At 40.4% G+C, this 15,514-nt stretch overlaps 1 long non-coding RNA gene across 1 annotated transcript in view; it reads right to left on the bottom strand.

The window, feature by feature from the left end:
- Window positions 1–520: 520 nt before the first annotated feature.
- LOC137629661 (uncharacterized) overlaps window positions 521–15,514 on the bottom strand; it is a 77,380-nt gene continuing 62,386 nt past the window's right edge. Inside the window, exon 5 of the long non-coding RNA XR_011041573.1 lies at window positions 521–2,495. This is a non-coding gene — a long non-coding RNA (uncharacterized lncRNA). The remainder of the gene's footprint in view (window positions 2,496–15,514) is intronic.

Here is a 15,514-nt window from a genome sequence, read left to right as displayed (position 1 = left end):
GACCATAAATGAGGAGGCATACAGTACCACTTTCAGCTTGTATGATTTTTGTGGAAGATATGAACACTGCAGTGCAGATTCTGAAACCTACATTGTGAACTATCATTTCAATGACGAGTATGATGCCAAATATAAGTTTGGTATCCCCGTTTGACATAAGATAGAATAGTTGGTGCAAAATGTCAGGGTTGTTCTGTCAACTACTAAAGATGTAGGTAATAGCTTTTCTATCAGCTTCAAGACTTACTAATTTTAAGCTTTCAAATATTGAAAGGGGTCTCACAAATTTAAGAGTACAGGTTGGTTGATAGGCATTCTGTTATTCATTTTCAGTTTATCCCAATCCTTTTCCATCTGATATCTTTACACACAATGTACCCCTTTAGCAATTATAATAAGAATCTTGTCTGTTTTTATTATCTTTTGGCATATATCTGGGGGGGTGGGGGGTGTTAGTGAATGCCTCAAATTTCATGGTTACTTACTATTGATGTCAAAATGGTCCTTTTTTTTTGCCTTTTTGTTCTTAACTATATAACATTTTAACTATAAGAATAAATAATATTCTTCTTGTGATAATAAATATTTTGAATTTTTTTTAATATATTCTTATTTAGTCACTACCAAAACCTTAGTTTTTTGTTACAAAATCATAAATTTGAAGGCTCATTTTCTCTATTCTTTCACTCAAGTCCGAGTGATTGTATTTTTTTTTAGATTATAGGTATTTTCAATTCAAGATACCTGGATTGTCAGGTTTTCCTTGCTCAGTATGTTAGGTACTGTACTAAAATTCTACACGTAAACAGACTTGCCCTCTATCTTCATCCTCTTTCGTGGTTCAAAATCCAAATGGTATTTAAATATATGATTGTGACAGCAATAGAGTAAATTATGGCATTATAAGAGAAAATTAAGTACAAAAAAGTAAGAGAAATCCTGGCTAATTTAGTCTACAGCTCCTATGTAGGACCAAGGTATGACTCGGAACAAATTGGTTGCTTACTAGCAACCCAATGCAATATCAAGGTGCTATGAGTTTGACAGGCACTAACATCTACAATACTGTATAAGACTTTCACCAAAGCAGGTGCTGTTCATTAGCAAATTACACAACTACAACAGTAACTCCTGGAAATATACTTAAGTTAAATCCAACAAACTTGACCTAAGGACATCTAACTAATGAGAGGCAAGTTAAATAAAATTTAGCTACCCAAAAGCTAAAACAACTTCCACATCATATTCAACAAAATATCAAATGGGAAAAAGAGTATAATGCCAACGATGATTCCAAAACTTTGAATCAAGTCACTAATACTCAAACCAAGTCAACTTCAAACCCTCAAGCACTCATTCTTGGACAGCTTCAACAACAAATGACACGATATCAAAAAACTTATTACACAGTTCGTCTAAAGATGACTATGGCAGTTCTTTAGCCCTTCTTCATGTCATGGACATCAACAGTAGAAACCTGAGGCAAAATGGACATTTATGAGCCCATCTGGACCTCTGTACAAAAAGCCCAGGTGTTTCAGCATAACAAAAAGCACTGAAATGCAAGACATCAAAATGACCTTCTTCTCAAATTCTTTAAGAAAATTACAATAGAAAAAATTAATTAAAATCTAACTTAATTTTACATTAATCTCATTATTTCAAAAATTATTATCTGGAAAGTTACATTAACCTTTACCCTTAATTTATCACTGGTTTTACTTCCAATTAGAGAATTTCATAAGTTCTTGGGCATATTTTAAATCACAATCTTCTACATTATACAAAATGTATACTAATTTACTTATATTACACAGTATATGACAAATTTGATAATCTGATGTCATTGATATTGTAGTATAAACATATTTACACTAGAAACAAAATCATACCAAAACCTGTTCATTTGACATTACAATCTCCTACAAATAAATATACCAATTAATGTTTAAAATGTAGCTCTAGTTTTAAACTAGAGTTGATTCATACAAAATTTAAAAAAGTTTAAATATGCACAACTTGAAAAATTATTCCTAGACTTCTAATGAACTTAAACATGAGGCTTGATAAAGATGACTAAACATGGCACCGATTATGAAGATAAAACCTCTCATGAAAAGATTGCTGGAATAGCAAGTGGGCTGAACTTCAACATGATTACCAAGATGTCAAGAAAATCTTGACAAGTACAATATACTTTGGTTTACACACGTTATTACTCTTATTACACCAACAAAAATGTGAACAATTATAAATATTGGATAAATATATCAACAGCCTAAATGAACAAAGGTTCTTCAGATTAAAAGCAAGATATACTTCATGGGACTCTTGGCCCTTTCCTGGCGAGGAACATATGGTAAACGCTGGTGCTAGGAAAGGGAGGGGGCAGGGAGACTCCATCAAATGAACTTTGACCGAGAGTTTTTTTTTCTTAATCTTTCCAAAAGGTTGAGTTTAGGGTAGGGTTGGATTGAGGTGTGGGAATGGGAGATCTGAAATTTTTATCATATATCAATGGCTGTTGTTATGCAACAAAGGGAAAAGAACTTCTCAAAATTTAATTGAATGATAATTTAAGGATAAATCTCGATATTAAGGGATTACAAAATTCAATATTTCCAAGTTCAAGGTGAGTACGTGTAGCCCTTCCTATAGAGAGAGAGAGAGAGAGAGAGAGAGAGAGAGAGAGAGAGAGAGAGAGAGAGAGAGATAACTATGCATGTAAAGTGTCATTCACTTAAATAATTAGCAAAACCATATATTCCATCTTCCAACCAATTGCCTTGTGTATGACTATTTTTTTTTAAACTTAATTTATCCTTTGTACTCCCTCAACAAGAATATACATCCATTACACCTAGGTTTCAACCCATCATATAAATCTTTTGCTCAACTATATTCTTTATATGAATTCTGCAGTATCAAGCTCCACAAAATGAGCAGTAAACTCAACGATTCCTTGCTAATAACAATCAAGAAGTCAAGGTATTTTAAACTCTAAAATAAAACATTATCTTGAGTCCATAGTTGATAATCATTACCCCAACAAAATATTTGTATTCTTCAACTGGTTTCTTCATTTAAGTTTGCACAATAAAATGCAAGAACAATTGGCAAACACTGAGAAAGTACTTTAGATTGCCTACATTCAAAACCCTGTTCTTTTATTTTCTAGATTTTTACCCTTGCATACTTTCTCCCTCGGTATTCTCATCACATAAAACTCCTCTTGAAAACTTATCCACGCACACACATAGAGAGAGAGAGAGAGAGAGAGAGAGAGAGAGAGAGAGAGACCCTTTTTTCATAAAAAGAATTAGTAACACTAAAGGCAATCTTTAAATCGGTGAAGAGGAAAAGCATAATTGTTTTGAGTAATGTTTTTTTCACATACACCCAACAATTATATTGAACTCTCATTCACGGTCTAATATTTCCCCAGACATATACTTCTTTCTCTTTCAGTCAGTAAAGGAAGAGTTATGAGAGTCTGTTCAAGCATGTCTATAAAGTCTTAATGTGGCTGTAATACTGACCATTATAATCTTTCGTTCAAGTCCTCATCATGGACCACTAAGACTTTTATACATCATGATAGAAAGGCCTCCGTTATGCTCTTTTGCGACTCATATGCTCTCCATAGGGAGAGGTTAAATTCTGTTCCTGCTACAGATCACCATGGCATAAGAACTTTGGGCTCTGCCTCTGAATCAAGAAGTTTGATTTTTGGTGCCAATTTTGATTGTCACTATTGAAGCCCTTGTTTTCAAACTTAAACAGATGGGAGTAGGTGGGTCTTTTCTTAGAATCATTATTGAATTTTTAAGTACTATGTAATAAATTGCAGAGTTGTTGTTGAGGGGCACCAAAGTGATTATAGGAATATAATACCTGGTGTTCTTCAGGCTTGTGTTCTCAGCCTGTTACTTTTTTATACTAGTGTATACAGTATATCCTATGCATGATATGAGGTTTGGCCTAGAAAACAAGCTTGTTGCATATGCAGATGATACTACTCTCTTTGTATCAACTCCATCTCCTGAATGTGGTTGCTAAATCTCTTAATAATGATTTAGCACATATTAGAGCATGGTGCAAAATATGAGGGATGAAGTTGAACCCTAACAAAACTCAAAGTCAGTCAAGAAAAGTGGCTCCTCAACATCCAGATCTTTGTATCCACAATGTATCATTAACTATATATAACTCATTTCAAATTCTAAGCGTAATTTTTCATTTAAATTCACTTGTGAAAAACATAAGGAGTTTCTTCATCAATTGCACAAAAAAACTGGCTTAGAGAAAATCTTTTAAGATTTTTGGTAACCAATCTATCCTCAGAAAATGTTTTAATTCTTTCATTCTACCTTATTCTGAGTATTGTTCTTCCGTCTAGTTTTCAACAGCTGTTAAATAAACTTGTTAGACAAAATCTTGGGGTCTTAAATTCCTTACTCCTGATCTGGATATTAATCTTTGGCACTGTCATTCAATTAGTCCATTGTGAATGTTGCAGGAAATTTTTCATAATTTTGAACCTCCTTTGCATTCAGATCTTCCCAGACTGTACCATCCTGTACATAGCACTAGGTATGCCATTAATTCTAACAGTCTTGCATCTCCATCATAAGCTCAACTTCTTCAACTAAAGCTTCTCCCAGTCAACACTACACAGTATTGCAAAGGTTTTATTCCTGCTGTAACAAGATTGTGGAACAATCTTCCTTATCTGGTGGTTAAATAAGTGGAACGTTAGAAGTTTAAACTTGCTGAAAACAGTTTTCTGTTGAACTGGTTGACATAACTCTCTTTTCGTAGTGAGCCATCTTCTGTTTCATGGCATTATTCTTTTCTATTTCCTTGCCTAACTCATCTTTCACTTCCATTTTAAGTTTTCCTATTGAATATTTTTTCACTTCCACATTTATTTTGTACTTTTTACATATTTCTATCAAACTTTCACATCAAGGCATTCTTTGTAAAGTTTCCTTATTTGATCTTCTAAAATCTTATTTGATCTTCTAAAATTTTACATCTTATCCTTTTTTTACAGGCCGCATAACTGTTTCAGCTATCTTTCCCAGTACCATTATGGTGTTGTCAAAGGTTGTTCTAGCATTTCCTTTAGTATATTACATTGTATAATTTCCAATTCCTTATTTCTCTCTTTTCCATGTTTATATATTGGCCAATATTGTTGGGAATCCTACCATTTCATATATTCTAATTCTTATTTCCAGAGCCATTTCCTCTACCTATGTCAAGTTTCCTTCCATAGTATTCAATTTTTTTTTTCCATTTTTGTATACTCAATTTATCATCTCCCTTTTATTAGACCAGTCCTCTAAAAGTAAGTCTAATAATTCATCATAATTCTTCTTCTTTCGCAAGACACAATGAAGACGTATTATGTTAGGGACATTAGAGACCGCACATGAAAGCTCAATAACATTGATGGGGTGTGTTACAAAACAACTGATGGATTCTTCAACATCCAAAACTAACGTCTCACTTCATTGCATGCTATTATCCTTAACAGAATTGAAAGACAACAGGGGGATAGAGTATAACAGCTTTTAAATTATTAACACATCAACTTATGGGATTATTCACCTATTCTTACCAAAATCTGAAAATTTGGGGATCATATTATACTCTACTAATATTCTTTATAGAACTGAAAATGCCATAAGGGATTATTGGATTAACATCCACTAAGAAATTTGAAAGAGAATAAAACCTAAACAGAAATGCTGCATTACCCTTCATACATCTTGCAAGGTGAAATGTTTCTTGTAGAAATTGGCTTCAACAAGCTTCTCTGTCTTTTGGAGGAATCATGAGATAGAGAATTACAGTAGAAAGGGCTACACAATTACTATATACCTAGTAATCCAAAATTAGAGAAGTTCTTTTCAACTGAGCTTTTCTTTAATGGTATTAGAATCAATTGATAAAGATACTTAAAATTAACAAAATCACATTCTCATCAATCTTTTGGCCGTAAGTGATATATAAACAGTAATTCTATATGTGAAATTTTTTCATAACCTCTATACTCTAGTTGGGCTATGAAATTTTCCTATTGAGTGCATTGTTGTTATTTGACTCTATTGGACTTTAATCATCAAACACACCAACATTAAAGAGAGACATGACAACCCAAGTTACAAACAATGCTTCTAAGAATACTAACAATCCTAAATACTTTATGTACTATAAAATAAGAGTAAACAAAAACTTTGCTGTAAGAAATCATTTTTTAAAATGACATTTCAAAGGTTTTCAGGATGTTAATGAGAGGCAAAAATGCACTCCTAAAAAAGAAATGATACTAGAAAAGGAGCAAGAAGTGGAACCCTTTTAAAAAAAACTTCTGATTACTTTCCAAATCAGTTGCCTTATAAGCTTTAAGCATTAAAACTCAAAATGAAAAAAAGCAGAGCTTTACTGAAAGTCCAAATACTGTGGAAGAATCCTTGAATATGACTCAAACATTATTATGGCCTTAAAGTAAATAACTTACAAAAGAAATAGAGACTACAGTACTATGGAAATCCATCACTCTACCTCTATTTCTTCCACTGGAAACCTCACATCAAAAGACAGTCAAAACATCTATCAGATAACTACATAAGTTTTGAGGTGATCATATACCCTTCTAAACTAGAACCCAATAAGTTATTTAAGACTTGAATGTGTCATTAAATAATAGAACTTTAGTTACCAGTATAATTAGACTGCAGTCAGAGAAGAGTGCAATTTGAGTAGATGCATAAAAAAATTTCCCTATATATCAGGAAGAGCTAATCAGTTTAATGACAAATGACTTTGACGCTGACAGAAGAAAAGATACAAAATTGAACAAAAGAAGAACATAGTAAGTTCATGCCATGAGAATGAATAAAGTGTGTTTTAGGTCAAACAAATTCTTTGAATATTACCAGATCAGTTTTTGCAATGGTATAATTAGCCATTAGCTAGGGACAATGATAACACCCAATAAGCCAAATGTTTTGAAAACATCTATGAAAACATGACAGCTAGAGGACCTTAAACTTGTTCCATGAAGCTTTGGAATGTTTTTTTGGTGAGAAATGTCAACCAAATAAAATCTCAATCCAAAATAAATTATTCCAATAGAAAATGGTAAAATTATTATAACCATTTTTCTGGGTCGACCTGTAACGGCCGGTGAAAAGAGTCCTTCTTATATATCTTTTCTGATAAAACCTTCCAATTATACCAGAGAAAGATAAAAGCATGGAATGCTGAGGTTACAACCCTCGCGCGAGCACCTTTTGGGTGTCGTGTATAAAGCAAAGGCGCGTGAAATCCACTATTCACAGGTTGTCTTCCATTTAGTTAATTCCTTCGTCAAAGGGATGGGCCGATACAAAGGCCCTAGACAACCACCAGCGCCACACCACCCACGCCACGACGCGAGCACCACCTGAACAACATCCTTCTTTTTGGACTCTTAAGTGTCGAATGTTTTTGTGGTGCTCTCGACCTTTTTTATCAATCTTGGTTTTATTTTGTCATGTCCGAAGCTCCATCTTCACACACCCCAATGTTAAGTACCATAGTTTGTTTTGACAGCTTTTTATAGTACCGGGCTTTTGTTTTATATCCAGTATAGTCTGTTTTATTATTCCCGTCTGGCCCTTCACGGCGGCCATTGTTTGTTCACTTGTTTGGGAATTCATCTTTGTCTGCCCGTTTAGTACTCTGTCACTTAGGTTCTTGGTTAAGTCCCTGGCCTTATGCCTTTAAAACCGTTATGATTTTTGTGTTTTTATGCTCATGGTACTTTTTGCTATTAAGTCCAGCCTACGAACGAGATAGCGATCTAGCTTTGTTATTGTTTAGTACCCGCCCCTCCGGGGCGTTCGTCACTCGACTGTGCTATTTATTTTAAGTTGTAGCAGATGCTATTCTTCGTTCGTAGTTTTATCTTGATGTACATTTTTATTTTATACATTTATAATAGTGTTGTGTGATTTTTAGTCCTGATATTGTGTCCAAGAGAGCGAGAGCTTGGGGTCCCCGTTTTCTGTTCGCAGTCACGAGTTACAGTACCCCTTTCTCTCGTTTTCTTTCTTAGCTCCGGTGGGTGAGCGGATTTCCCGTTTTCCGTTTTGTGCGTTCAACGGGTTCTCCCTCCCTCACCTCTCCCCCTCTGGGTGTATAATAACTTACGAGTTATTTATTTTTGGTTACTTTTCAATTGGTAGCGTATTTTAGGTCCGTGTTTCGTCCTCTCCCCGTTACGGCTCGGGAGTAGTTATGAACGTTTTCCACTCCGCCTTGAGTTCTACTCCGCCATGAGGGATTCTCAATGACTTTCGTTCTATTGTTATATTTATAAATTGTTTACTACATGGGACAGGCTTCATATTGTTTAGATACGACCCTCCGGTGGCCCTTACTCCGGTCTCAGGCCACGGCCATATCCACAATAGCCATTGTTATTACAATTGTGTTTTTATTCACAATAATTATTCAGGACCTTTCTTCTCCCTCCGGCCTCACCGGAGATCGTAAATACGCTTTGCTATGATCTAAGCTTTAGCCTTTAGCTGCGGCTTGGCTTTTTATCTTTCACAATTGAATTATTAGCCACAATTGAATTATTCAGGGCATCTCATTATCCTCAGGCGTCACCGGAGGTCGCCCATACACTTCACACTTATATTTGCCTTGCCTTTAGCTAGGGCTGCTTTATTCAGGACATCTCATTACGCTCCGGCTTCACCGGAGCTCGCCCATACACTTCACACTTATATTTGCCTTGCCTTTAGCTAAGGCTGGTGTTTATATTTATTTTAAGGGCATGTCACTGCTTCCCCGACCCTCGGAGGTCGGCAGATTGTTTTAAGTTATTTATCCTTATGTCATTAACAGACATTAGGTAATTTACAAATACAGTATACAAACAATTGAATATTAAAGTGCCAGCAATGGTATGGGGCAGTATCATCTTAAAGGTAATGTTCGGTTGTTAGTTCAATGCAATATTGGTGCTTAGGGAATTCAGTGAGTGCTGGAACTCTAGAATAATAGGGTTTTTTATCCCCTTATCAGAGTTTCAAGAAACACCAGACTCATGTCTCCTTTCTTTTACAGAAGGCCCGTTGTACTGCTGAAGGATGCCCTGCCTCGTTCAACGACCCCGTTGGACATGACCTCTGCCGGTCTTATGCGCACTGCTCCATTCCCTTTATCCAGGAACCGGGACAGGCCCAATACATGGTATGGTTCCCGGATTTGTGCTCGCTCTGTTACGAGCTGTTGTCAATTCTACTGAACGATGATGTAAGTGGGTTTTCCCTTTGTTCCTTATTTCTCGTTGGCAGACACTAATATAGACATGAATATGATATACACAGTATATTTTGGAGAGCAAACCCCCTCCTCCATCACTAATCACTGCAATCTTACAGGCCGATGATGTCTCTCTTCGTTCAGCAAGGACTACTCTTCGTCCGTGGGTGTCGGGCTTCGGCAGGAATGCCCCGTCTGCCGCACCCTATCTCCTCGATGGGGACATGGCCTCCTGCCTCTTCCCAGGCTCGACTACTGCTGCAGTCTCCCCTGACCTTGCTGCCCCCTTAATTGAAGAAGTCAGGGCCACCATTCCCGTGGAAGACAAACCCCTCGTACCGCTGGACGTGGCGGATCTGGATATAGACGTAGAACCCAGGGACGAGCAGGTAAGTGGTGCCAAGTTAGTGGAAACCCTTTTTTCTCCTACTCCCTCTCCTACCTCTTCCTTTCTAGGTTTTGATAACTCTAAGGCTTCTCCTCGGGATCCCTCTGCCTCCGTACGACCCAAGGTGAAGCCACTTCGAACTTATAAGACTTCAGCTTTGCCAGTATCAACGTCACCGGTCCCCAGACCCTCGACAGCTCCTGATATTCATATTGCTCCTCGTAAAGAAGTCTAAGTCTACCTAATCCAAGACAAAACCAACGGGTGACTTTCAGGTACCCTGGGGTGATCTCGTCCCCATCGAACTGGTCAAAGAATTGGTCAGAGATCAAGTTCAACATCACTCTGGGGCGATAACAGAGATTAAGGATATGATGGCTACTCTGATCCGCGCCGGAACTCAGTTTCCTCCCCCTTCTGCTCCAGACGCATCGAAGCTGCCGCCCTTCGATAAAAACAATCCTTGGCGGTTTGCCTTGCATGCTCTATTTGTAGATGGTTCCCTATCTCTGGAGGGCATAGGCAACCGCCCTCTAGAGGACCTGGAGTTCTATCCCCCGGGCCTAGCATTCCCGTTCAATGGTTTTGTACATGCATTGGTCCGTATGGACAAGGTACCGAAGGAAACGGTCATATTTCCAAAAGAGCAGGCCCAGGCTATCTGGGCCAGAACACTATCAGAGTGGGGGTGTATTAACTCCAAGCTCACCCCACACAAAGGTGCCTACACTATTTTTACGACAGCGGCCTCCATCTCTTTGCCGCTCATAGACAAAGTCACAGAGCTGACTATACAGGCCATCAAGGAAGGCTCTTCCATGCCGGCTCTCAAGGAGACGGACCCCACCTCTTTGCTTATTCCGGGTACCTCGGCAGCCTGGGATGCTGCGGCTTCTACCTTCACGGTGGGGAAACTAGACCCGGACTGTGCCTCTACTCTTTTCTCTGAGAAGCTTCCCAGATTAATAGAGTCTTCTCAAAACTGAGTTCGAGACCCGTACTAGACTAGCAAGGTCCCTCCAATCCATCACCTCCATGGAATCCCTAGCATCTCTTTACCCAGAGGAAACGCTGTTCAGAGTTGCCACAAAGAACCAGCTGCTGTCCTACCAAATAGACCTCCATGACTTCTGGTCAGCTCGGGTTAGTTGCAGGAAGTTCGTTCTGTCGGAGGCCACCATCAGGCATGAGCCGAACAGGCTGATAGCGTCCTCCTGCTGGGGTAAGACCTTCTTCCCTCAGACCGAGGTGGATAAGGTTCTTCAGGATGCGGCGAGGGCAAACCAGAATTTGCAGGTAAGGTGGGGTCTCTCAGCCAAAAAGAGGTTCGAACCCCAGAGACACACGTTCTTCAAGAAGAAGCAGAGGTTTAGTCCTTACAAGACGGCCCGGGGTACCTCGTCCCCACAGTCTTCCGCTGCCTCAACTTCTCGACAACAGGCGCCTCCTCAGCAGGTAGTCTACCTCGCTGCTCCCCCTGGTACACAGCCCAACCCCTCTTGGATGCCCTCACCTGCATACAACCCTGCCTACGAATCCTCCGGTTCCTTTCGTGGATACCAAAGAGGGAGTTTCAGACGTAGAGGACAGTTCCGCCAACGCGGCGGGCCTAGAGCAAGGGGTTCCCGTGGAGGGAGGGGCCCTAAGTTCACTCCCTCCCAATGATGTGATGCCGGTAGGAGGGAGACTTTATCACTTCCGGGACCATTGGACCTTCAGTCCATGGGCTCACAGCATAATATCCAGGGGCTTGGGTTGGAAATGGTCACAGGGATCCCCTCCTCCACCAGTGACCTTCTTCCAGAGACCCACTCCCATCCTGGAAGAGTACACCGCGGAGTTACTCAAGAAGAAAGCAATCAAACGGGTTCGATCCCTGAAATTCCAAGGCCGCCTGTTTACAGTCCCGAAGAAAGACTCGTCGGCATTGAGGGTAGTTCTGGACTTGTCGAAGCTCAACTCTTACATCCTTTGCGACAAGTTCCGTATGCTGACTATCTCTCAGGTACGGACCTTACTTCCCCGTGGGGCCGTCACCACCTCTATCGATCTTACCGACGCCTATTATCATGTCCCAGTAGCTCGAAACTTCTCTCCTTACCTAGGCTTCCGTCTCGGCAAGAGAGCCTTTGCATTCAAAGTCATGCCATTCGGTCTCAGCATTGCCCCCAGGGTATTCATGAAACTGGGGGAGACGGTGCTCGAGCAACTCAGACACCAAAGGATACAGATCGTTGCCTATCTGGATGATTGGCTCATTTGGGCCCAGTCACACCAGGAATGCAACAGAGCTACGTCGAAGGTACTCCATTTTCTCGCCAAACTGGGCTTCCAAGTCAACCTCCGGAAGTCCCGCCTACAACCATCAAGCCACTTCGAATGGTTAGGCATCCGTTGGGACCTCTCAAAGCACAAGCTCTCCCTTCCTCCCAAGAAGGTAAGGGAGATAGCTTCCAAGGTCAGGAACTTTCTCAAACACAAACAGGTGTCCAGAAGAGCTTTAGAACGAATCCTCGGCCTTCTCCAATTTGCCTCACTGACCGATCTCCTATTAAAAGCCAAACTCAAAGACATCAATCGAGTTTGGAGAAAGAGAGCGACAATACCTTTAAGAGACAAGACCTCGAAGATCCCCTATGTCTTGAAAATGAGACTAAAACCATGGTCCGAACGGAGGAACCTCTCCAAGTCGGTTCCTCTACAGTTCCCCTCTCCACAAGTGACAATTCATACCGACGCGTCTCTGAGTGGATGGGGGGGTTACTCCCAACATCAGATGTTTCAGGGCTCTTGGTCACCCGCCATGAGACAGTTCCATATCAATGTTCTCGAAGCCATGGCGGTGTTCTTGACCCTGAAGAGAATCTCCCCTCCGAGGTCGACCCACATCAGAGTAGTCTCAGACGGCACGGCCGTAGTCCACTGCCTCAACAGGGGGGGGGGTCCAAATCACCCAACCTGAATCAGATCCTGGTCACTATCTTCACCTTGGCAGCTGACAAAGACTGGTTCCTGTCAGCAACTCACCAAGCAGGAGTCCAGAATGTGATAGCAGACTCGTTATCCAGGACGAGCCCACTGGAATCGGAGTGGTCCCTGGACATGCACTCCTTCCGGTGGATACTCAGGCTGGTTCCAAGTCTCCAGGTAGATCTATTCGCGACCCGACTCAATCACAAACTCCCATGTTATGTGACACTGAACCTGGACCCTCAGGCTTATGCCATGGACGCATTAACCCTGGATTGGAACCATTGGCAGAAGATCTACTTATTCCCTCCAGTGAATCTTCTACAGAAAGTCTTGCACAAACTCCGCTCCTTCAACGGGGCAGTAGCTTTAGTGGCACCTCACTGGCCAAAGAGCAGTTGGTTTCCTCTCCTCCTCGAGTTGAAACTCCGTCCCTTCCGGATCCCATTCCCCAAACTGACCCAAGTGGTCCAAACTCGGACTGTGTCAGATTCCTCAAGGATAGCCAAAACCCTAACTTTGTGGATTTCATGAAGTTTGTGGCGCGTAGGGACGCAAACATCGACCCAGATAATGTCCTCTTTATAGAATCAGACAAAAGGGACTCTACGATTCGCCAGTTAAGAAACTAGCAGATTTCTTAAGGACTTCAGACCATTCGGTTATGACTCCTAATTTAGCCATCTCCTTCTTTAGGTCCATATTTGACAAAGGCCTAGCAGCTAGCACTATAACCACCATTAAGTCAGCTCTGAGGAAAGTCTTCCTGGTTGGGTTTAACATTAACCTGGCGGAGTCTTATTTCTCGTCTATTCCAAAAGCATGTACTAGGCTTCGTCCTTCGGTTCGTCCACAAAAGGTCTCTTGGTCTCTAAATGATGTCCTCAAACTGGCCTCCGACACGGACAACAAATCCTGCTCCTATATCACTCTTCTTAGGAAGACTTTATTTCTAACAGCTTTGGCCTAGGGTTCTAGAATCTCAGAACTAGCAGCTCTCTCACGAAACTCAGAGAACATGGATTTCCTCCCTTCAGGTGAGGTACTTTTTTCACCAGACAGGGCGTTCCTAGCTAAAAACGAGGACCCCAAAATAGGTGGTCCCCTTGGAAGATTATTCCTCTTCTCCAAGATACTTCTCTATGTCCGGTCACCACTCTCAGGGCCTTTTTAGCCAGGACTGCTACCCAATCGTCTGGCCCCTTGTTTATCAGAGAACAAGGAGGTACCATTTCCATACGTGGTATTAGGCAACAGATCCTATACTTCATTAAACAAGCCAATCCGGGATCATTTCCCCATGCTCATGATATCCGGTCGGTAGCTACCTCCATCAATTATTTCCAGAATATGGACTTTGATAACCTTAAAAAGTACACGGGTTGGAAATCTCCTATGGTCTTCAAACGCCACTATCTAAAGAACTTACAGGCTCTTAAATACCCAACGGTTGCAGCTGGGAGCCTTATCTCTCCCAAGTGATCTTTTGTTCTTCCTTTCATCCATCTCTTTTCTTCTCCCGCCTACCCGCCACTCGCACCACGACGCCGCTTCCTTGGTGGTTCGTTAGCCCTAAGTTTATTACATATTAGGTTAATATGATTGTAACTATTATTGTTTACCGTAGTTATAAGGTTGGGATATTCTTAGCCATGTCAGTTTTGTTGCATGTTTTCCTCTGATACTCGGAGGCTTCCCTGTTATCATGTTTGTTTAACCTTACTCTCACTATGCCCTGTGGCTAGTTTATGTTTTATGCCTACTTACCTTAATTATATATGATTTTCTTTACATGGTGTTATTTCTCTCCCCTTATTAAAATGATATTTTGATTATAAAATAAATTTTTGAATATACTTACCCGGTGAATATATAATAGCTGACGTCTCCGACGGCTCGACAGATTCCAAAAACTCGCGAGCGATCGCCGTGAAGGTTGTGGGTGTGACCACCAGTTCCGACTATCGGCCAGATACCGCATATACTTGTCAATTTCTCCAGTTCTTCTCAGTCCGATGGGTCTCTATCGGGGAGGAAGGGAGGGCCTTTAATTTATATATTCACCGGGTAAGTATATTCAAAAATTTATTTTATAATCAAAATATCATTTTTAAATATCAAACTTAGCCGGTGAATATATAATAGCTGATTCACACCCATGGTGGTGGGTAGAGACCAGTATTAATACAATAAAGGCGTATATGCTCAAGAGTTTTTTGACAATTATTTCATAAAAAACCAACTTAAGTATAGGTACCTGGTAAGGAAGCTGACTCTGATGATTACTTTGCCTCATTAGTCCGCTTTCCTCACGAAGCCCAGCCATCCTCTCAGGATGCTGAAAGACTCCCAGGAGCTGTTATATCCAGGGCGAACACCCCTATAACAGGACCTCATCAATACCCTTAATCTGGGCGCTCTCAAGAAACAACATTTTGACCACCCGCCAAATCAAAAAGACTGCGAAAGACTTCTTAGTCTCCCGTACAACCCAAAATAAGATTAAAAATTTCAAGAGTAAATTAAAAGGATATTGGGATTAAGGGAATGTAGTGGTAGAGCCTTCACCCACTACTGCACTCGCTGCTACGAATGGTCCCAGCGTGTAGCAGTCCTCATAAAGAGTCTGGACATCTTTCAAGTAATATGAAGCGGATACCGACTTGCCTCTCCAAAAGGTCGCGTCCATAATACTTTTAATGGATCTATTTTGCTTAAATGCTACAGAAGTTGCTATCGCTCTAACTTCATGAGCCTTGACTTTAAGTAAATTATGATCCTTCTCAATTAAATGAGAGTGTGCCTCACGAATCAAAAGTCTAATAA

Source organism: Palaemon carinicauda, chromosome 37 (genome assembly GCF_036898095.1).
Source record: "Palaemon carinicauda isolate YSFRI2023 chromosome 37, ASM3689809v2, whole genome shotgun sequence".
Classification (NCBI taxonomy): domain Eukaryota; kingdom Metazoa; phylum Arthropoda; class Malacostraca; order Decapoda; family Palaemonidae; genus Palaemon; species Palaemon carinicauda.
This window is presented reverse-complemented; position numbering and strand designations above follow the sequence as displayed.